This window comes from Chrysochloris asiatica, unplaced genomic scaffold (assembly GCF_000296735.1).
Source record: "Chrysochloris asiatica unplaced genomic scaffold, ChrAsi1.0 scaffold00183, whole genome shotgun sequence".
In the NCBI taxonomy this organism is placed as follows: domain Eukaryota; kingdom Metazoa; phylum Chordata; class Mammalia; order Afrosoricida; family Chrysochloridae; genus Chrysochloris; species Chrysochloris asiatica.
This window is the reverse complement of record NW_006408701.1, coordinates 4949103-4974316: the sequence shown is the minus strand read 5'-3', so window position 1 is coordinate 4974316 and position 25214 is coordinate 4949103.

Below are 25214 nucleotides of genomic sequence, written 5' to 3'. Positions count from 1 at the left end.
ACACCAGGACTCCATGCAAAATTGTTGTTGTTGTGTGCCGTGGAGTCAGTTCTGACTCATAGCAACACGGTACAGGGTTTCCAAGGCTGTAAATCTTTACGGGAGCAGAATTCCTCATCTTTCTCCGGCAGAACAGCTGGCAGTTTTGAACTGCTAACCTTGCGGTTCACAGCCCGATTCATAACCATTACGCTAAGAGGAATGTTATAAGAATCAAATAATATAATAGAAGTGAAAACATTTTGATGCCTACTAAATTCAATAGCAGTCAAAAAGAGTATTGTCTTAGTTATCTAGCACAGCTATAACTTAAAATACCACAAGTAGGCAACTTTAACAAACACATTTATTCTCTCACAGTTTGCTGTTGTTGCTAAGTGCTGTTGAGTCAGCTCTGACCCATAGCTAGCCTGTATAGGGTTTCTGAGGAGCACCTGGTGGGTTTCTACAGCCGACCTTGTGGTTCAAACTGATCTTGCAGTCTAGCACATTATCCTGCAGAATCACACAAGAATTTCAATATATCAGTTCTAGAGGTAGGCTTTAGGAAATTGTCTTTGTTTCTTTCAACATCTGTGGGTTTGGAATCTCTTGGAGAGCTCCATGTATCTTGACATCAGTTTTACCCTAAGTCTAGGAGGTTTCCAGCACAAGGGTCCTGTGTCCAAAGGATGCACTCTCCACTCCTGACTCTTCTTTCTTAGTGGCAGTAGGTCCTTCTCTCTGCTCCCTCTCCTCCTCCTTTTATCACTTGTACCATAAAAGGTGATGCAGCCTGCACTCCAGGGAAACTCCCCTTACACTGGATAGCAGTTGTGACCTGGTTGCACCCCACTCCTAATTCCCTTAAGTTGTATCAGGTTTTGCCCTGACTAAAGGTTTTTCACTCCACCTTAATCATGTTACACCATATCAGGGCTTACCACATCAAAACACATCAAGGGAGATGATCACATCTTTATGTAACTGCCACTTTTAATAATTACATAACTTCCAAACCACTGTGAATCATTGTACCAGCCAGACTGACACATATTTTGGGGGTACAATTCAACCTATGAAAATTATTATCACACACAAAAAAACTTTATTACATAGTTGTTATTGTTAGGTGCCATCAAGACAATTCTGACATAGCAACCCTATGCACAACAGAATGAAACACTGCTGGTTCCTGCACTATCCTTACAATTGTTTTTATATTTGAGTCCATTGTGGCTGTCACTGTGTCAATATGCAATAAAGATCAGTGTTGCTTTACATTCCAGAGTATTTCTAGAGATTTTAATTGTGCTTAGAAAAGAAGTCAGATGTGATCCAACCACTGACATTTTCACAGAAGCTTGTTATTTATAATTTTCTTTATGCAGAAAAAATAGAATACTGTATCTGAAATTGAGTTGTGTATAGGGCATGTTGCAGAGTAGAATTGTTCCCCATTATATTAAATGAATATGCTTATCTGTATGCATGAGTGATCCCTACCAAAAATATGAGAATTCTTTGGTAGACAATATAGTTTAGATGAGTGAATGAAACTAGACCAAATACTCTGGGAATCAATTCAATTAAAAATAAAATCCATCAAATTTTTGCACGTGCATGCATGTTTTTCTGTATTGCCGCATTTTTATCATCTGAATATAGAGAGTTCATGCATGAAGTGTCGCAATAACCATACAATTTCAAAGTTTGTAGAAATTATTTTAGTAAGTTTTCTAGACAATACTATTCTTAATATTGAAAGATAATGTGATGACATAAACACTCTTTATCCCCCTCACCCCTCTCCACACACATACTCCTTGGCTTGGTCCCTAGATGAGTTTAAACAGACAGAATCATAAGGCCAAGCAATCTTTTCGATGGTCAAGCCATCTAATTTCCTGAGTGCTGTTTTCAGACTAACCTGCTTTAATTCTTAAAGCCTCATAATAAAAGCACTTAGAAGAATTCGGGAATCAGAGTTTCATCCATGGTACTTTGGTCAGCCAATGACTTTGGAGGAATTGATGGATGGATAGATAGATAGATAGACTGACAAATGAAAGGATTTCAGGAGGTTCTAAAGAAGAAGAGGAATTCGGTATAAAGTCATCTTGATAGTGTAGAACCATGTTCCTTTTATGTATTTCTTGTGAAAACCAAGTAACATTTGGCTGTTTATGAAAATAAGCTACTTTAATTTAGGGTAATTTTCCTGTTATAAATACTTTAGGTCATGAGGCGTTTGAAAGTTAGTTGATAGTCTAGCTAAAGTAGGTTTTTAAAAAGTATGTTGCTGTTGCTAAGTGCTGTTGAGTCCATTCCAACTTATAGCAACTTTGTATAGGATTTACAATGAGCATCTGGTGGGTTTAACATGCCAACCTTGTGAATGGTAGTCGAGTGCTTATCCTACAGCACCACATGAGGACTTACAAGAGTGCATGTTTACCAAAAACAATAAAAAGGAGAGCTTTCAGTTATGCAAACATCAATGATGTATATCAAAAGTAGAAACCAAAGGCATCCTAAGGACACCATAGCAATATAGAATGTTGTTTTGCCTCTTTGGGTGTCAATGTCTTCATCACAGTGTTGCTAGATAAACTCTCTATATTCAGATGATAAAAATGTGGCAATACAGATAAACTCTCAGTTAAATTTGAATTTTAGATTTAAAACTAATAATTTTTAGTATAAGGATGTTACAAATATTACAGGGGACATATTTATGTGGTGCAGTGAATTACTGAATTTGGGTCTTCTAGTTATAGTCCTCTATTTTGTGATATACATAAATCCTAGCCTTTATGCCAGTGATTATGGTTTCCTTTTGGAATGAGTTGTCCAGTATGTTAATGAGCTAAGATTAGTTTGGGATACATCTTTAGTCACTACTTTTGCAGGAGGGTGTGACTCAACTTACCATCTTTAGTTTCCTTAACAATGTGGTTTACATTAAATATAGAAATGCTCTGGCCAATTTCCCTCTCTTGCTCTGTATCCTGCATCTGGCTTCTCTTGGTCTTACCTCCACTTTTTGGTACTTAAGTCAGAAGCCATAATTAATCGGTTTCTGCATCCTTTTAAGCCAGCAGCTGGTCATGTGACCTGAAGATTTGGGTTTGTCAGCCCCTGCAATCAACATGAATTGGGAGAGATCTCCAGACAGATGCCTGATCCACTAGTTTCACAGTTGGGTAAGCAATAGGGTCACAAGGAAACCCTGTGGAGTAGTTCTACTTTGACCAATAGAGTCACTATGAATCTGAATTGATTGACTCAGTGGTAGTGGGTGATATCTTCCACAATCACATGAGTCATTTCCTTGACATGTTACAATAACTTACAGAACCCTAACAAAGTTGACAGTGCAAACCTGCAAGCTGCTCCTTGAAAACCCTATACAGATCACTTTGAGTTGTAACCGACTTGACAGAGCTTAACAACAAGATGGGAGGGGATCCTGGTGTTGTGCTGTAGAATAAGCACTGGACTTCTAATAGCAAGGCTAGTGGTTCAAAACCACCAGATACTCCTCAGAAACCCTGTACAGTCTCATTGCGAGTTGGAACTGACATAAAGGTATTTAACAAAAACAACAAACAACAATATCTCACACCATATACAAAAACAGACACGAGAATTAAAGACCTATATGTAAAACCAAGAACTATAAAGATCATCAATACAAAAACAAGGACAAACAAAGGGGCTCTAATATCTGTCATAAATACACTGTCAAATGAAACCCAAAACACAGAAACCTTAGAAGACAGAATCATTGACTGGGACCTCCTATGTGCATCAAAATATTTCATCAAAAGAATAAAAAGTGACCCACAAATTGGAAAACATTTTTTCAATGACATATCAGACAAGGGACTAATCTTTAAAATTTGTAGAAAACTGCAATACTTCTATAAGAAAAGAACAAACAACTCGATTAAAAAATGGGCAGAAGACATGACTGAAACACCACCAAAGAAGACATTTGGGCAGCCAACAAACATGTGAAGAAATGTTCATGATAATTAGCCATCAGAAAGATGCATATCAAAACAACAAGGAAATATCATCTCATCCCAGCATTAATAGCAAGGCTGGCAAGGGTGTGGAGAGATTGAGACCCTCCTACATGGGACTGTAAAATATTGCAACAATTGTGGAAAATTATATGGCACTTTCTCAAAAAGTTGGAAATAGAAATACCATAGGAACCAGCAATTCCTCTCCTTGGTATATGGCCACAAGAAATAAGACCCATGGCATAAGTAGATATATACACACCCGTGTTCATTGCAATACTATTCACAATAGCAAAAAAGATAGATGTAGCCTAAATGCCTATCGGTAGAAGAATGAATAAACAAACTTTGTTACATGCACAAACTGGAATAGTATGCAATATTGAGGAATAACAATGAATCTGCCAAATACCTCACAACATGGATGAACCTGGATAAGTGAAATTAGTCAATCACAAAATGATAAGTATTGTATGAGGCCACTACTTGTAAAAACTCAGGAAAGAAAGGGTTTTCATGCTAAAAGAAATATTCTATAATGGTTGCCAGGGAAAGGAGGGAAGGGAGAGTAATTCACAGGCTAGAGGGTAGATACATGTCAACTTGGTTGATGGGAAGTGTTATATACAAGAGGGAATTTGCTATAAGAATGACTAAGACAGGTGAAGATACAGGGAAGTAGGCAAGGATTAAAGGAGACAGAAATAAACAGTGTTAAACACACAACCCTGAAACAACAATATTCTGCAGGTAGATACATAGACAGATACACAGGCTGAACAAGTATGGGAGGGAGAGTGGGATTAAACCCACAAATATATTAGGGTTTGGAAAAGGATATTTTTTGCTGTAAACACACCTATGAATGTGGTACAGCATTCAAGGTGCAAAATGATAAAAATTACTTAGATATTATCAAACACCTTAAGACAATGAGTTTCTGAGACTGGGAGCTTAGGACCATAGCCTCAAGGGGATACTATGGTCAACTGACATAACATAGTCCACAAAAACAATGTTCTATATCCTACTTTGGTGAGTAGTTGTTAAGTGCCATCAAGTCGGTACTGACCCCTAGCAACCATGTTTAGGGTTTCCTAGGAGTGCCTGGTGACCTTGAACCACCAACTTTGTGGTTCAAACCAACTTTGAAGTCCAGTGCATTAACCCACAGCACCACACCAGGACTCACTTTGGTACGTAGTGACTGGGATATTAAAACCTCATGAGCAGTCACCTAAGGTGCAACTATTGGTTTCTTCATGTGAAGAAGAAAGAAGAGTGATGAAAACTGAAGATGCTTAGAGTCAATAGTCCAATGGACCAATGAAGTAGGTAAACATCAGTCAGCACTACTCTGAGACAAGAACTAGATGGTACGTGGTTACCACTATCAATTGCTCTGAAAGGGATCACATTAGAAGGTCTGGCATAGAGTGGTAGAAAACATAAAATAAAACTAAAAGTTATAAAAGCAGACTGAGCTTACTGGTCAGAAAGAAATTGGAGGAACCCAAGACTATGGATAGGAATTCACCCTCATGGTCCGATTTTCAGCTAGGCATTAGATAAATGTATAATGGAGACAACAACACTGTCGAGGTATATTCACCATGCAATGGTCGATCATTCAAAATAAAAAAGGACAGCATTCGCCTAAGGACAAAATTGAGAAGTGATGGGAAGGAGGGTGGAATGGAAACAGGGTCATAAAGAGGAATTAGGATAACTGTTGTTGCATGGAGGAGATTGAGATGAAATAAGGTGTGTAATTTGTTGAGTGTAAAACTGATTATTTTCTCTGTAAACCTTCACTTAACTCACAATAAGAAGTTTGTAAAAATCATGGATTGAGGCAGTTGCCATGAGTTACACAAGGTAAAATCTATTCATGGAAAAAAATGATTGGTGGTTCTAACTCCAGAGGAACTGAGTAGTTGGATACATGTGGAAAGACAGAGTGATAAGGAAAGTGTAAGGCATACAATACGTTGATTTCTGTTATCAGTTACAGCTGCCACGGCAGGAAACCTATATGTAAGGGTAGATTGTAGTGTTGAACAGATCCTAGATCCAGTTCAGTCAGAGCTATGACATATAGTCTCAGGGTTGACCCAGAATGCAAAAGTTGTGTTAGAAGAAAAGGAAGTACCCTTATACTGCTATTCAGCAAGAAAGTAGGCTAGAAGTGGAATTGACAAAACAAAGAAATGATTGAAACCAGTAGGTATAGTGTTAAGCAATCCCTCGAGTGTGGAGATACATGTCATCAGCTTCCTGATGAACTGTTAGTAAATGGATTGTGACAGCCATTAATTTAAGGGTGATGTCTTTCCTTCTGAAGACTATAAAATAAAATGGAAGAGTATGTTTGGGTTGATGCAAGACTCACAATCAGTAAGGAATCAACAGCCAAGAATGATGATATAAGATCTAGTTAGTTACACAGCAAGTAAGCCCAGAGGGAGTGGCCAGTCTGCTTGGCTAGATAAATTTTCAGTGAGATTTGTTAACGCTAAGAAGGGAAACTGTCATCTCCACTCTCCTCCTCTTAAAATCCAATGGAAGATTTCAGAGGAAACAGCTAGTGTGCTGTGTCTATGAAAGCAATATTGGATTTGTTCATTGTGATCAAGATGTGTGTGCCACTGACACAGGTCATGGCAGATATGGTAATCAAGGAAACCTCTTACATGCATATCCCGTGTAACCTTGCAACTGTAAAACAAAGCAAGAACCCAATAAGCCATGTAGGATCTGTTGGCACAGCTTCCCTACATGGTTCTTACAGATGCAAATAACATAAGGATGATTCATAGAAGAGGCAAGGGGGAAAGAAGTTACCCCAGCAGGATGGAGATTTTTAGATGGTTACTAAGAAATGGGATTAATTAGTGGACAATGATGAAGTGGAGACAAAGGTTCTAATACTGCTCTTAAGGAGGTTAGGTGGATTGCCAAATGTTAAAGAGGCCTGCATAAGATCGTTCTATTCAACCTAGTCAGGAGGAATTTAATGATGAGAAATTCCACCTGAGACCATTTAAAGCACAGGCTCAGTTAGTTGATCAATGTAAGGTTTGACAGGTGGCCAAAGTTTTCTGGTTCAGTTCCCAGAACAGAACCCTAGGTCATATGCACATGTATGAGTAAACTGGAGTATAGTAGAGTAGAGACCTTCCTGGGGTTCCTGGGCATACAATCCCAATACACTGTAATCCCCAAAATTGTTAAAATCTTGAAGACTAGAGGGATATAGAAATGCAGAGGTTGATGGGATAATGGTGAAAGTTTGGTTGATAACTGGAAGATATAAATGGACCTCGCATGAAGTAGCTGCATTCCCCTTACCTAGATGCATTAATATGGATATTTTATCTAATTGGGAAATACTCCTACCTGATATTGTAAAATTGAAAATGTGTATGTCTGCCCTTAGGTCAGTATTGATTGAACATGCAAAATGGGAGCCACTAGAATTGTCAGAACAAACTCAGATTGTTACTTTGAAGCAATATAGGATACCTAGTGGATAAAAGGAAATTACTGCTTTGATTAGAGACACACTAAATTCTGGAGTGCTGATGCCAACAAATTCTGTGTATGGCTAATGTATAGCCCAGGGAAAAGGCAGCTGGCTCATGGAGGATGACAGTAAACAATTGAGATTTAAATAAAATAGGACTACCCGTGGTTTCAGTTGTTCCAGACATATCAATGGTACAGAAAACACAGCAGGCTAGAGGACACTGATCGGTCTTATCAATGCCTTTTTGTCCACTCCAGTATAGGAAAAGAGAAAGTTTCAGTTTGCTTTCACTAGGGAAACTTACATTTTTTTGTTCTGCCACAAAGTTATTTAAATTGATCAACTTACGGTCATTGTTTGCTTAGAAGAAACTTGGACTTGGTACATATCTCTAATGATGAGATTATGCTAATATGGAACACCAAAGAACAGGCTAGGGCTAATTTGAAAACAGTAGTGGCCCACATTACCAATTGAGGCTGGTTAGTTAGTCCAGCAAAATTCTAGGACACTGCCCAAATAGTGAAATTCTTGGGGATAACTTGGACAGGAGCCACTCCACAACATACTGCAGGCAACCAAAAATAAGTTGCTGTCGATATCTACTCCCAAGTCAAAGCAGAAGGTCCAATGTTTGATTGGTTTATTTGGGTTTTGGAGGATATATATTCCACATCTGGGAATGCTGCTGGCTCCCATCCATAAAACCACTGGAAGGAATACTGTATTCAAATGGAGACCTGAGCAACAGCAGACTATGTTTTAATTACATAAAGCAATCTGACCCCAATTACCTTTAGGCTGTTATGATCCACATTAAGACATGATTTTGGAAGTTTATGTTACATGTGCTTATACAAACTGGAGCTTATGGCAAAAGCCTGAGAACATCGCTCTCTGGAGACCATTGGGATCTGGACTAGAAAGTCTCCAGATGCTGCAGCACAATACATGCCATTTAAAAGGCAATTGCTATTAGTCACCTGTTATTGGGTATTCTTTGAGACTGCCTCAATGCCAAGCCATAAAATCATCATGAAACATGAGGTATCCATAACGTCTGAGATGATATTGGACAAGAAAGGAATTGCCCAAAAAGCTTCATAATAAAATGTAAATGGCTCATACAAGAATAAACTGTTAGGGGACTGAAGGGAAGCACCCAACATATCCACAAGCAGGTAGCCTTTTTTCCCTGCACCACCTGAGAAGCTGCCAGAGCCTTTTGACCAAGGTTAGTGCCCTATGAACAGAAAGCTGCTTGGTTCACAGAGGGAAATTCCAGAGTAAATGGACAACATTTAATGTGGAAAGCTGCTGCATTATTACCAGCAGATGGGGAAACCCTGATTTAAGAAGATGAAATGAATTGCGTGTTGTCTTCCTAGCCATGATGGAAGAATCAGGCAATGGTGAGAATCCATATGTTTGGATTTCTATCAATTCATAGACAGAGGCTAACAATTTGGCTATATGGTCAGACAAATGGGTGGTGGGAAATTGAGCTATTAAGGAACTGTCCATGTAGGTCATAGGCCTATGGAAAGCACTAAAGCGCTCTGGAAATCTAGAGGGGACATTAAAGTGGGGCATGTTGATTGATAGTCATCAGAAAACCATTCCTGAATATGAAGGCACTTATCAAAAGTTGATATATTGGTATATTTTCTTGAGATGGTCAACTGGGTCATTGAAATGAGCAAACATGGGGGTACTAGAACAACTGGCTTAATCTAGACGTACCCTTCTTGCAGTCTATGAAGTACTAAATGCCAACAAGGACTTCTCTGTCTTCCAGCAAGAAAGACAATGGTTGCAGATGACTATAGGGCAGATTCCCCAGGGGGATGTCCCTGTGCATAGCTGACAAGTTGATAATATTGGACCATAGATGCTAGTGGCACCCAGGTGGCTACAAATGTTTGCTAACAGGAATAGATACTCTGGACTTGACTTTGCATATCCCATGACAGATGCAGGTGCCAAAATTGTCATTAGAGGATTGGAACAAAATATACTGTACCAATTTGGTCACCAGGTTAGAGACCACATTTTACAGACCATAGGGTGCATCAACGGGTCAGGTTGGAAGGAACTCAAAATATGAATGGGGAAGAGCTGCCTCCTGAAAGCAGAGTTGACGGTGAGGACAGAAATGGAGTAAAATTTTTGGGAACTCCACTGGCGATGGGGCATAGCTCAAAATGAGGAAAACAGCAGTAAAAATCCATTAATAATCAGAACAAGGGATGTACCAAGTATTAAAAGTTGGAAGTTGTAAAAAATGAAATAGAACACATACAGATTGATAATCAAGGTATTAATGAGCTAAAATGAACTGGTATTGACCATTTTGAATCTGAAAAACATGATTTACTATTCCAGGAATGAGAAATTGGAGAGGAATGACATCATGGTCATCATCAAAGTAATATTTCAAGATCTATTTTGAAGTATATTGCTGTCTGTGATAGGATAATATCTATATGCTTACAAGGAAGATATGTTAATACCACCATTATTGAAATTTATAAACCAAACACTAAAGCCAGTAATGATGAAATTAAATATGCATTTGAAAGTTGGGCGGTGAATAAGCAATATCATAGAAGAATTGATGCATTTCAGTTATAGAGTTGGAGAAGAATATAAAAAGTGCCACGGACTGCTAAAATAAACAAACTTGTGCTTGAAGAAGTGCAGCCAGAATGTTCCTTAGAAGCCAGGATGGTGAGACTTTGTCTTCAGACATATTATCAAGAGGGACTGGTCTCTGAAGAAGAAGCACATCATGCTACATAATGTAGAGTTGTTCTTGTTTGCCGTTAAGTGCTGTAGAGTCACTTCTGACCCATAGTGACCCTGTATAGGGTTTTCAGGGGGCAGCTGGTGAGCTTGAAGCATCGACCATGTGTTTCAAACCAACGTTGCAGTCTAGCGCATTAATTGCAGTCCAGCCACAGTTTCACACCAGAACTCTGTAAAGTGGAGAGTCAGTGAAAAAGAGGAAGATACCCAACAGGATGGATAGGCACAGTGGCAGCAGCTGTTTGCTCAAGTTTGTGGGGGTTTTTGGGGATCGTGCATTGTTTCATTCTGTTGTGCACAAGGTTGCTATGAGTTGTAAGTGACTCTATAGCACCTAACAACAACTCCCCTTAAGAATCACTTGGAGTATTTGTTTAAAATGTTGACTCTCATGCTCACCTTATGAAATTCTGATTCAGCAGTTCAGGCGTAAGGTTGGAGAAACTGTTCTTTAAAAAGGCAACAAAGGTAAATCTGATTCAGGTGTTGAAGGACCAAATTTTGAAAAATACTGTGAGTTTCTTGTACAAATGCAAGATTCATGAATACCTGGGTCACAGAATTACTCCTCCCATCATTCACTTAAGATCATATTAAAAGTTCAAAACTGCTGTTCTCACCTACAAAAAAAAGTACTTTGGAGTTCTCTGTCAACACTTTTATGACTAACACATACTTAATGCTTAGTAAGTCATGAAATTGATTTCCATTATTTTTTTTGCAAAAATGGGTGAAATTCAGCTTAATCATATTCAAATATGAATATAATGAAAACATTCTAGAAAAATGCAATGCAGTTTCTATTGTTGTAATGATTAATTACTCAGACCTTTAAGATGAAATTCAAAGGATTGATTTGGCATTAATGTTTCATTCAGATGTGATAAATAACCAGCTCACACATGTGAAAACATAGTGACTCTAGAGAGATGTTCTCAGGTAGGAACGGTTGCTATGAGGTCAAAAGTTTCAGTAAAACTTTCCTATAGATTAAATACACTTTGAGGTCAGAAGAGGGAGGGTCAAGCAAAATGGGGAGGAGGCTTCCTTTGGATACATGTGCTTAGGTGGATTACAAAGAATGGTTGCAAGGACTAATTGCAAATATTCATTCTGTCACAGAGATTTACAAACATAGTCACAAAATATTTATAGTGCATACCTTCCGGAACAGATTGTGAAAACATCTCATTTGATGTACAATACTTATTGGGGATGCTTTGTACATGGGTTGGCAGTAAGAATTAATGCAAAACCCCTTTCTTAGAAACTGATTGTTCAGGTAAAACCTTTCTAGTTGCTTGGGGAGTTTAGCACCCCAAGATCTTTTTCCTGAGACATTATTTCTACATCACCATCATGAGAGGAATATTTCTTAAGGCCATTTAATGCAGATATATTTGTATTAAGACCCCTTCCTTAGGTTGGGTCCTGCTTTGGCACTATTGGAAAAGCACTTGACTGTAAATTGCAAGGTTGGCCTTTGAAACCCACCAGCCACTCTTGGAAAACCTCCACAGGGTCACTATGAGTCAGAACCAACTGAGGCACACAAAAACAACAATCAGATTGCATTTTCACATCCTGATTTCAGAGAAAACATCTCCATAGCTACCTTAAAGTTGCTAGACAGGTAAAGAGCATAAAAGCTAGGCATTGTAAACTTTGGTTTTAGTTCTACCAAACGTGGCAGAAACACGGATTTAGTTCAGGTGTTTCACTTTGGTCAAAGGTTCAGGAACGTTTCTCAAACGATTTAATAAAGAATTACTGAACATACTCAATATTAGGCTTGGCAGTAAGAGACCAAATTCTGGAATGGGGAAGAACAATGTGAGGCAGTGTTCTGACAAGAGAAAGCTAATTATTTGAGTCCAATTCAATCTTCTATTTATCTAAAACTGTAAAAGGTCAAAGAAAAACGTAAAACCCTTGAATTAAACTCTTCACCAGTACAGATTCAGTATTCAGCAAGTCTTTTCCTCCCAATTTAATATTTTGATAGTTCACTCTGTAATGGCAATTTGAAAAAAGAACTGTATCTAAAGTTAACATTTAATGAACACCCTCACCAGAAGCTATACCTGTAAGCACAGCTAGCTGAACTTTAGTTGTTCATCAGACTAAAAATCAGACTGAATGCTTTTTTGAGACCCAAGAGCTAGCTTCTGATAGACTTGATCATTAATTGTTCATACTGTGTGTGCAAATACTGTACAAAGGCCCATTCATGTATTCAGAGACAACTTGGAGTTAATAAGGTACCTTAATTTTGAGGAGAAAAGTTTTCTTGAAAGGAATTGCCCCATATGACAACTGTCTTCATTTCTCTACTCCGAGTTAACTTTAAGAAGGTCTACATATCAACCTTTTCAGAAGTAAATATGCCTAATGTATTACAAAACTTTGTAATACATTATTATTAAATTGTTACAAGTCCTACATGACAGGTTGGTGGGAAGCCTTAGTTTGTATGTAGAGTAGCAAAAGTACTTAATAAATGTCACATAGAAATGCATAAGAGATTCATCCTATCAAATATTTACTCTTTGATTTCTTGATAGAGATGAACTTCAAATGATAGGGGAGGCATATGGCACAGTCCCGACTTGATCTGCCAGAGCACACTACAGAGTGCGTCTGAGGAAGAATGCTCAACCTAGATGGTAGGGTTGGCATGAGGGGATAAATTTCTATTGACTACTTATAAGACAGAGTTTAACAGAATCACGAACACATCTAACATTTCTGTGTGGATTTCATAAAATGACATTTTTCCCCTTTTAAAAATATCTTAGTTTTTAAAATAATCTAAATTATTTAAAACATATTCTGTAACTTTGATGAAGCATTACATTTCTTTTATGGACTGAAAACTGCTGTTCTTATATGGAAACAAATTTTATATTCAAAGAGTTTGGATTCAATAGAGAGAGCAAGAAAAAAATATTGTAAAGCATTCTAGCAGCTGGCAGTAATATTGGTAAAAATGTCTTGAAACATGCAAAGTGAAGAGATCTGAGGTGGTTTCTAAATAACTCCAGATGTTTCACACCTTTATTAAAATTACCTGAACATCTTAATCTAAAGTGCATCTTAGTTTCAATGACGTGAAAAGCTATCTCAAGTCTCCCTTTAACTTTAGATAAAGAAAGGTAGACCCTATCTATGATACTATCTATGATACTAAACACCCAGATGTTTAGAAAAATCTGGATAATTTATAGCATCATTCATTTTTCATCCAGATGCTTAGCAGCATGAAGCCAAAACTAAGGCCAGTGAGACTACTTGTAAGCTTTTCCAAGGGATAGTGAAATTGTTCCCCAAAATGCTGTAATGGACACAAGAGGAAGGAGGTTATCCCAGTCTAATTATAGTGTTAGGCTACTAACATGCATACAACTGCTTGGATACTAAAGAGCTTCGACAAACAGCTATGATTTTCTTACTACAATTTGTAATTACTTTTGGCTACCTCTTTGGCAGCAAATATTAGTTCATTTGGAAGGCAATATTTTAACAAAAAGATGTAAATAAAAGAAGTATTTATAATGTCTCTTGAAAAAAATCATGAAATTCTTACTAAAGCAGAAAAATAGAATGAAGCTGTAGCTGTTTAGTGGCAAACTCTGATCTGATAATTGAAAGAGAAAACAAAGCAAAGCAAAACAAAACTGTATCCGTGATGATTCAGTGGAGGATCAAATACTGAAATCATTCAATGTCAGCGTTCCGTTTGTGTAGCCATGCTAATATTCTATATGTGTATAAGTGAACACTGAAGAGAAAATTTCAAAGAGCATCTCGAGAAAACAAAGTATTATAATGAAACTTTCAGAGACCTGGAGTTAGAAAACCAAAAGGAATGAACACACTCAGCAGTTCTCAAATTGAAAGAACTGAAAAATAATTCAAGCCTTGACTTGAAATACTGAAGGACTTTGTGGGCACCAAAAAAAGACAGAAGGAATACACAGAGTTACTGTACCAAAAAGAACTGGCTGAAATTCAACCATTTCAAGACGTACCATATGATTAAGAATCAATAGCATTGAAGGAAGAAGTCCAAGCTGCAATGAAGGCATTGTAAAAAACAGATCTTCAGGAATTGACAAAATATGAATTGACATCATTTTAACAAACTGATGTAGCACTGGAGGCACTCACTCGTCTGTGCCAACTGATTGGAAAATATCCATATGTGTGCCAATTCCAAAGAAAGGTGACCTAACAGAATGAAGAAATCATCAAAAAATTTTATTTATACTACATGGAAGCCAAATTTTGCTGAAGATAATTTTTTTTAAATGTTTCAGGAGTACACTGACAGAGAGCTGTCAGAAATTCAAATTGGATTCATAAGAGGCTGTGGAAGGAGGGATGAGGGATAGCATTGTTAAAGTCAGATGGATCTTAGCTGAAAGCAGGGAATACCAGAAAGATGTTTACTTGTACTTTATTGACTATGCAACGACTTTTGACAATGTGGATCATAACAAATTACGGATAGCATTGAGAAGAATAGGAATTCCAGAAGACTTTATTGTATTCATGAGGAACCTGTATATAAACCAAAAGGCAATGGTTTGAACAGAACAAATGAGATATTGAACGATTTAAAATCAGGAAAGGTATGTGTCAGGTTTGCATCCTTTCACCATCCTTATTTAATCTGTGTGGTGAGCAAATAATTTAATCCGTATGGTGAGCAATAAATTGGATTATATGAAGAAGAGCATGGCATCAGGATTGAAGGAAGACTCATCAACAACACTCAATATGCAGATGACATGATCTAGAAGTGGAGAGGACTTAAACTTACTGCTGAAGATCAAAGACTACAGCCTTCAGTATGGATTGCATTGTGTAAAGAAAACAAAATTCCTCACAACTCAATCAATAAACAATATACCATGATAAATGGAGAAAAATATTTAAGTTGGAAAGATTTCATTTTACTTGGATCCACAGTCAATACTTATGAAAGCAGTAGACAAGAAATCAAATGACATAGTGCATTAGGCAAACTGCTGCAAAAGACCTCTTTAAAGTGTGAAAGATTAAGGCAGCCTGACCCAAGAGAGCCAAGGTATTTTCAATTGCTTCATCTGCATGGGAAAGTTCGACAATGAATAAGGAAGATGGTAGCAGAATGGATATATTTGAATGATGGTGATGATGAAGCATATTGAAAGTACCATTGTTTGCCAGAAGAATAAACAAATCTTTCTTTGAAGTACAGCCAGAACGCTTCTTAGAGGTAAGGATGGTGAGACTTTGTCTCATATACTTTGGGCATGTTATCAGGAGGAGCCAGTCCCTGGAAAAGGACATCATGCTTGGCAAAATAGAGGGGAAGTGAAAAAGAGGGAAAACCCCAAGGAGATGGATTGACACAGTGACTGCAACTATGGATTCTAGTATTATAGTTGTTGGGGTGGTACAGGGCCCTGTTCTCATAGGGTCGTTCTAAGTCCTAAGTGGTTTGAGAGCACCAATCAACAAGTCCTGCTGTGGTGATGCATGTTCCTGTGCTGGTCTGCAGTTCAAGCTCACCAGTTGTGCCTCAGGAACCCTATACAGGATCGCTATGAGTTGGAATCGACTCAATGGCACTTAACAACAACAATCAACAACATAGTGACTGCATAGCAGAGGAAGAGTCTAATGAGGAGTTTGAGAGAAGAGAGGGGAGGGAGGAGAGGAGAAAGAGACACAACACCGAGGAGAGAGGATAAATGAAAATTTTCATTCAAACTGAAATACCTCAATTTCAGTGTGAAACCACTTTGGACATTTCCCTCTAGCCCAGGCTTCTGTTAAACCACCTCTTTATTTATTTATTTATTTATTTATTTTTTTTATGGCTGGACCCCTGGGCTCTAGCTCCTGGGCTCATCTTGACAGGGTTGATATGTGGATGGGAGACCTGGAAGAATCTACCATTTTGAAAATAGGGTTGGCTGGCCAGGCTTTTTTAGCAAGTTGATGGTAGTTCTCAAGATTCCAGTGCACTGAGTCACCATTCCCATTGTGAAGAGAGGGCCACCCACCAAAGCACTAATTTGTCTGAGAAGTCTTTTTTTTCAGTTGCTAAGCAAGCAAATTCACTCCAAATAATTACTGATATGCAAACACACATGATTCTTATAGTTGAGAGTGGCTAGAATGGGCTCTAGTAGTGTAATGGATTAGGTGTTGGGCTGCTAACCCCAGCGTCAGTAGTTTGAAAATACCAGCTGACCTGCTCCTGTAAAGATTTACAACCCCAGTGACTCTGTAAAGCAGAATATACCTTTTCATTTTTCATAAGGAAATAATGAAATTTCATTGCTAAGGATGAGCCAGAACTCCTTGCTAGTGATGTAACAACAAATATGATTAAGAAAGAGCATCTGATAATAGCAAATTAAAGAAACTACTAGCACAGGGTTTAAGTAAATATTCAAGGTATATTAGTGAAATGAAGAATTTGCAGAAACCTGTACGACAAGCCACATCTGTAACTGAGTTCCAATAGTCTTTTATGTGAAGATCCTCGGGTGCATAATTTCCCTGTCAAGTCAGCTCTTCAAAATTCTAAACCAAGATTTTCCTGGTGCATGAATATAGTTTCCTATTTCCTTTATGACAAGATATATTTGACAGATGGATTAACTCCACAAGAAACTTTGTTTGGGAAGCCTAACAATCTTGGTTTTCCTTACTAACAGCGTACACATTAAGAATCATGAGTAATTGTGACCTCAGTTACCATTATTTTGAAATCTGATCCATATGATTTCTTGCTAGTTCCATAAGTTTGTGGAAAGGGAACACACTCCCTCTGTTTATGTAAGTGTTAGTTTGAGGAAATGTTTTAAATTGAACAATTATGCTTCTACAAAATATTGAATCCATGAACATCTTCAGTTTGGCCACCCAAAAGAAACATTAGGTCAGAATATCACCAGGCCAAGCACACAAGTTTGTTGATCAGTCCTTCTCAGGAGTCTATCACACTTACAAGTCTCCAAAGAGATATTTATTTGATCTCATATGACAAACGAGGACCTAGGTTCCCTTCAGTTCTAGAAATCTCTTGCAAACACACATTTTACAAGGCTTTGTCTACTTGACACTGTCAGATAAAAAGAAGGCCCCCACTAAGATGCTTCAGACTCACCTATTTTGCAGGTCTTGCGTTAATAAACAAGTTTTATTAAATGAAAAATGCTAACAAATATATCCTAGCCACCCATCACTTAGTACATCTTCAAAATTCTAAGCAGCAAATTAATAATGAAACAAGAAACTATCTGTTTGTGTACATAACCATTGCCCCTCAGAAATAATAATTCACCATAAAGTATGCAGCGATTACACAGTAAAGGTGTTTCTTTAAAAAGAATACTGCTGCTACTGCTGCTATTGCTGCTGTGTGCCTTCATAGGCAGTTTCAAGTTATAGCAACCTTGTATAGGGTTTCCAAAGGAGCTCTGTTAGTGTAGTGGTTACGAGTCAGGCTACTATCCTCAAGGTCAGCGGTTTGAAACTACCAGCGGTTCTGCAGGAGAAAGATGAGGTTTTCTGTTCCTGTAAAGATTTACAGCCTCAGAAACCCTATACAGGTTCACTATGGGTTGGAACCGACTTGACAGCACTTAACAACAACAACAACATAGGGTGTCCAAGGCTGTAAATCATTATGGGAGCAGAAAGCCTCATCATTCTTCCACAGAGCAGCTAGCTGGTAGATTCTAACTGCGGACCTCATGGTTAGCAGCCTAATAGGTAACCCACTACACTACTAGGGATCCTTTTAAAAGGAATAGAGGGAAGGAATGTCTATTGCGGACATTTTATAGAGAAAATTTTATTGTTTGACTTGAGAACATCAGTTCATTTCAATCCAAGCCAGTTGTTTCTCTTAGATGTATTTGTATAATTCCTAAACATTTAAGCATTTAAGATTGCTCACTGGGGATAAGGTAACACTGCTTTCTTGAACATAGAAAGAAATCTTGCCTCCATTTGGAAATGTGAAATACCTTTGAAATTGATGTGTTCAGTCATTAAGCCAGGAAACTTGATGAAGCTTCTTTGATTTCATCGTTTGTAAATCTCGGCAACACTGCAAGAAGTCATTTATGAAATGGAACTATTGATTGTGCTAATCTATACAGTGATTTCTAGACGCAGCCTAATGAGGAGGTGAAGCCTTTATAGTGCACTTGAAGAGGCACCATACAGCGCAGCTGTCAAAAACTTTGTTCCTTTGGGCCTGAGCTTTCTTGTCTTTCTGAGTTCCTTATTAAGATGGCAATGTTCTTGTATAGGGACACAGTGAGAAATGATTTTTAGTCACTAATCCTTTGATAAATATACTGAGCATTTACTATGCACAATGCACTTTGAGAGGATTCAGAAACAAATATGATCTGGTCCTGGTCTTTAAGGAACTTACTACTTTAGGAGAGGAGATATGATATGCACACAAATAAACAGTAATTAAATAGAGTGGAGAGGGATTAATTAACATCTAAGAGGATGAATGAAAATCAGAACAAGCACCAGGTAGGGAGTCAGAATTAGAAAGAGATGTTTCTGAGAAGGGGGAAGAAGTCACTGATAAAAGATGGAGCTAAACACATCTCAGAATTGTATTATTATTATTATTATTATTATTATTATTTATTATTATTATATGGTGGCTCTGTAGGATAAGCACTGCATTGTGAACCACAAGGCTGGCGACTTGAGCTCACCACTGTTCCACAGGAGAAAGAGAGGTTTTCTGCTCTTGCAAAGATTTACAGCCTCAGAAACCCTATGCAAGATTGCTAAATCAGAATTTACTTGATGGCACTTAACAACAACAACAAGTAGGTTATTTTATTTTAGCTTCCTTGAATTAGTCAGAATATGTGCAAAAGTGTAAAAGAAGCCATGCCTTAAGTATAACCAGTCACAGCTGAGTAAGGCTGTAGGGGCAGGAGGGATAAAGGGACAGGACAAGTCATTCGAATCAGTTGGGGAAAGCATCAGACTTGAGAGTTTAAATTACAGACATACAAATGAGCATGGCAAGAACGCTTACTCTAGATTGTGTCATATTCCGGAATAATCTGAAAAAAGGCAAGAAAAATAAATCAACAAGACAAGCATACCTATAAAAATTATAAATGAGACCTGAGTGCAAAAGATGAGTTTAGAACTCAGTTTGGGATTGAAATTATATTGGGAATTAATTGTTTTTAATTTCTTTCTGGACAAGGCTTTCATACTGTCAGTGTTTGATCACCCAAATTCTTCTTTCACAAAGCTCTAATAACTACAAAATTTGGCTGAAGAAAGAAACAGGAAATGCTACCAACTTTGGCACCAAGGGCTGTTATTGAAATTATACCAGTGGAATAATAGTCACCAACTAGTCCTGGTGTGGTGCTGTGGGATAATGCGCCAGACTGCAAAGCCATTTGAACTGCAAGGTCGGCAGTTCAAGCTCACCAGCTGCTCCTTGGAAACCCTATACAGGGTGTCTGTGGGTTGGAATCGACTCGACGGCACTTGACAACATGCAGATATGTGATGAGGATTATGATGAGGAGGAGTTCTGGTGTGGCAAGGTGGAATAAAGCATTGGATGTCAAGGTCAGTTTGAACCATAAGGTCAGTCGGTGGTTCACACTCACCTGCTGCTCATTGGAAACCCTATACAGAGTCGTTATGAGTTGGAACAGACTCGATGGCACTTAACAACAACAAATGTTGAGGATGGTGGTCGTGGTGGTGGTGGGGGTGGTTGTAGGTCCCGAATTATAGCGACCCTGTAAAGGGTTCCTGAGAGCTTGAACCACCAATCTTGCAGTTCAAACGGCTTTACAGTCTGGCACATTAACTCGCAGTGCCACACCAGGAGTTTATGAGGCTGTAAATTTTTACAGGAGCAGAAATCCTCATCTGTCTCCCGCAGAGCCACTGGTAGTTTTGAACTGTGACCATGATATTAGCAGCCCAACACCAGATGGTATATTTGAACTGCTGACCTTGCGGTTGGCAGTCCAACTGGTAACCCATTATGCTATCAGGGATCTTTATGATGAAGATGAGGATGACAATTCTTTGTTCCAGAAAAGGTTTCCAGGCAATCATTGGCTGCTACAAAAAAGCAAAGGAAAGACATTTATCTACTTGAGCTATAAGATGTACATCCATCATTCTTTTGTTTTAAAGTGCCATCTAGTCAGTTCGGACTCATAGAGACTCTATAGGGTTTCTGAGGCAGCAAATCCTTACTGGAGCATAAAGCGTCATCTTTTTCCCATGGTGAACTTGTGTTTTGCAGTCCAGTGCTTATTCTACACAGCCACCACACTCCTACATCATTCTTAAATAATGCAATTTAGTTTTATTGGGAAGTTTCATAAAACACAAATATTTCAATAACCTGATCCCCCTACACACTTTGCAACCAAAGTCTACAACAAGCATCTTTTACAAGAAGAAATAAAAGACTTAGACAGCAGTAATAGGGAGTCCTTGGGTGGTACAAATAGTTAATGAGTTCTGTTGCCAACCAAAAGGTTGTGAGTTTGAATACACTCAGAGTGCCTCAGAAGAAAGACCTGATGATCTACTTAAAAAAAAATCAGTCTTTAAAAACCCTATGTAGTGGAGGGGACTGCAATAATTGAGATGAAGCAAAGTGTATAATTTGTTGAATGTAAAATGGAAGACTTGTAGATCTTCACTCAATTCACAATAAAAAGTTAAAAAATGAAACAAAACAAAAACCTTATGGAGCACAGTTTTACTCTAACACACATAAGATTACCGGGAGCTACAATCCTCGGTAGAACAACTAATGACTTTTTGTTTATTTTGTGACAGTAGTAGTAGTAATATTCCAAGCAATGTTTCATTTATTTTCCATATTAAGGAATGAAAGATTTTTCTCACTGTTTTCTGACCTCTGGTCTCCTCATATGTAGTCACCACCAGTTGATCTTGTTGTTGTTGTTAAGTACTGTTGAGTTGATTCCAACCCATAGCGACCCTATACACAGTTTCCCAGGAGCAGCTGGTGAGCTTGAACTACCAACCTTGCAATTCAAATGGCTTTGCAGTCTGGCGCATTAACCCACGGTGCTACACCAAGACTTCAGCTGGTCTTAGTCACATAGATTATTGTAGACAATTTTTTTAAATCCAATCAAGTTACTAAGCAGTGGCAGTGAAAGAAAAGACCTATGGACTGAAATATATATATGATGTTGTTGTTAAGTGCTGTCAAATTGGTTCCCACCCATAGCAACCCTGTGTAGGATTTTCAAGGAGCGGCTGCTGAGTTCAAAGCAACCTTGCAGTCCCATGCATTAACCCACAGTGCTACACCGGGACTCTATGTCTCTCTCTGTCTCTGTCTCTCTATCTACCTATCTATACACACACATGCACAAATGACATTGTGGATTAATGTGCTGGACTGCAAAGTCAGTTTAAACTGCAAAGTTGGCAGTTCAAGCTCAGCAGCCACTCCTAGGAAACCCTATACAGTGCCACTATGAGTCAGAGCCGACTCAATGGTACACAACTATGTGTATATGTATATATATATGTGTGTGTGTGTGTATGTGTGTGTGTGTATCCACTGTCATTGAGTTGATTCTTTCTCTTAGAAACCCTATATATGGTTTCCAAGACTGCAAAAAATCTTTACAAGAACAGATATCAGATGTTGTTGTTAAGTGCCATCGAGTCTGTTCCAACCCATAGCGACCCTGCACAGGGTTTCCGAGGCTGTAAATCTTTACATGAGCAGAAAGCCTCATCTTTCTCCCACGGAACAGCTGGTAGTTTCGAACTGCTGCCCTTGAGGTTCACAGCCCAATTTGTAACCACTACGCTACTACATATCAGATAACCTTCTCTTTTTCCCAAGTAGCAGCTGTTGGGTTTGAAACGCTGACCTTGTGGTTAGCAGTCCAGTGTTTATCCTTCTGTGCCACCAGAGCTCCTTTCATATAGCTCATCCCATTGTCATCAAGTAGAGTCCAGCTCATAGTGACCCTAGATAAGGTTTCTGATGCTGTAAATCTTTAAAGGAGAAGGCAGCCTCATCTTTTTCCCGAGGAACAAATGGTGGGCTTGAACTACTGATCTTGTGTTTAGCAGTCCACTGCTTATCCTAGAGTGTCACCACGACTCCATGTAATTTATTTGGTTCTTTTCAAAATATATTGAAAGTAAACATTGGGATATGAGAACCCCAACATTCTAGTGAATAACATTTTGGCATTCATTTACAGTAATGGACACTGTACTATGCTTTGGTGATACAAATGTAAAGAAGAGACAAACATTGTCCTTATTGTCAGAATGCCTACAAAATGGGTGGGGGTAAATGCTGAATAATCTAAAAAGTGATTATCATGAAGATGAACGGTATGAAAATAATAGATTGCAATGGGGTATATAACTAGAAGACCTGATCTAGTCCAACATCTTAGGGAATGTTTACCTGAGGAATCCTCAATAGAGGAAGGGCAAAAAATAGGCAAAACAAGTTAAGACTGGAAAAATTAACAGGGTAAAAAACATGAAGATCTTTATAAACCATATTGAAGATTCTGTAACATATTTTATAGAAATGCATTCATTCGTTCATTTCATTATTTTGGTTCAGAAACATTCATTGGTCACTTACTATATGCCAGAAACTCCTATAGATGTTGGGCATACAACACCTCCGCCGTCACAGAGCTTACATTGTAATGAGAAAAGACTGGTAATAACCAAAATAAGGACCTCTAGAAAATGACATTAAATAGAAATTCAATGTATTTACATAGAATTTGAGACAAATGAAAATCAATTGCTCTTTCAGCTAATTCATAGTGGACTCATAAAAAATGCTTTAGATTCTGTAAGGCCCTTCAATATTCAAACTCCTCCAGCACACCATCTGTTCAGTTTTTTGGTGCGTCTGCAAGTTCCATCGCAGTGACAGAGATCAGACAGCTACACATTAAAATTCTAAAGCTACACTTTAGAATATTTTTAAAAGATTGAAGTACTTGAGAAGTTATTCTGATACTGAAAATATTCATAATATCTGTTACATAAAATGAGGGTATTCTATTTCATAATATAAAGTAATATTTGTTCAGGTCTACAGACTTTGTTGATGTTATTTGTCTAGTTCAAAAATAACAAGTTACTTTTTCCATTGGACACTCTAGCTGAAATTACTGATACATGTTACAGGCAGCACTGTGTAATCAGTTTGTAAATCATTAATCAAACAACTGCAAATAAGGGTTGATTTAATGCTTCAATTTATGACTGACTCATTAGATCATTTAAAAGTGCCTATAGAATTCACTGAACATCTATCACTATTACATATGAGAGTACGTTAAAAAAGTATTGCTAAAAACTATAGAAACTATCATTAAACAAAATATCAGAATGTGATGTCCCCATCTCTTGAAACCTTCCACAAAGAACTCTGCACTCTTCAATTTATACCACATCAAAAAGGCAGTTTGGGCATCCTTGAGAGACTCAAGTCACATTCTTTTAAAATATTCTTTGAGTTTGGGGAACAAACAGAAATCTGAAGAGCAAAAGTAAGGGTATAGGGTGGTTTGCCAATGAAATTCTCGTAGCTACCTCAAAGAATTGCTACCCTCAAAGAATGAGCAGGTGCTCAGTGATGATGAGAAGAAGAAGAAAAAAATTCTCAGGGCAACTTTCTTGACGTTTTTCTCGTCAATGCCATTTTTCAATTAAAACAAAAACAAACAAAAAACTTCCTTATAATAAGCCCCCATGATGGTTCTGTGTCCTTCGAGAAAGTCTGAGTATTACCTCTTTGGAATTCCTAAACACAGCTACTGTATTCTTGTGAACTGACCTCTCTGCCTTAAATTTAACTGGTCCAGCAGATACCCTCAGAAGTCACTGTTTGATTTAATCCTTTTTTTTTTTTTTTTTAAGGCACCATAGGGAGACGAAGACAAGTATATTACTGAGAGAACGTGTCTGCATCCATACACTGATTGCAGAGACATTTTTAAACATGTTTTATTTGGACTAAATCTGTACATATATGAAGTGAAACCCTAATAGCTATACTTTTTGATGTACCCTTGCTCATTTTATATTCAGGAAGCTTTCAAAGTTTAAATTTTAAATGTTCAAGTCAGTAATTAATATTACTTTTCTTTGTCTTATGAAATAGAGAGTGCATTTGTTCTAAGAATTAAAAATGTTCTCTCCCAAATATTTCTGATTTTCTAAATGCATTCTTGAGAAAATGCATTCTCTCACATCAACTATCTTATTAAATTAAGAATTGCATGTTGTTTAAGTTTCAATGACATTTTTCAATAGTTTGACCACTATAATTTAATTAATTTAATTTAATTAATCTAATCATTAATTCATTAAAATGTCTTTAGTGTTAAATACTCAATATCTCATATTTGCTTATTATATATTTATATATTTACTGATTCAGAACACTAAAACAAAGAGAACATAAACACTAGGTCACAGATATTTTTTTTCCTTCCTTTATTATACTAATAGAGAGGAGGCAAATATATAGTTCTGGGATTTAAAAGATGTTTAAAAAGTGACTTCAGAATGCTTTTCTTAATACAGTATCATGTGTGTGTGTGTGTGTGTGTGTGTGTGTGTGTGTGTGTGTGTGTGTGTGTGGAAGGGGGTGATCACTTAGAAACTTCACTGGTGCTAATTGTTGACCTAATTTATAAGCTAATGGAATGAGTTAGGTGTCTAACATCTTGATCAATGTGATGAATAGAACCCATGCTTTTCAGAGAACACCTTCTTACAGGAAGGTCAGCAAA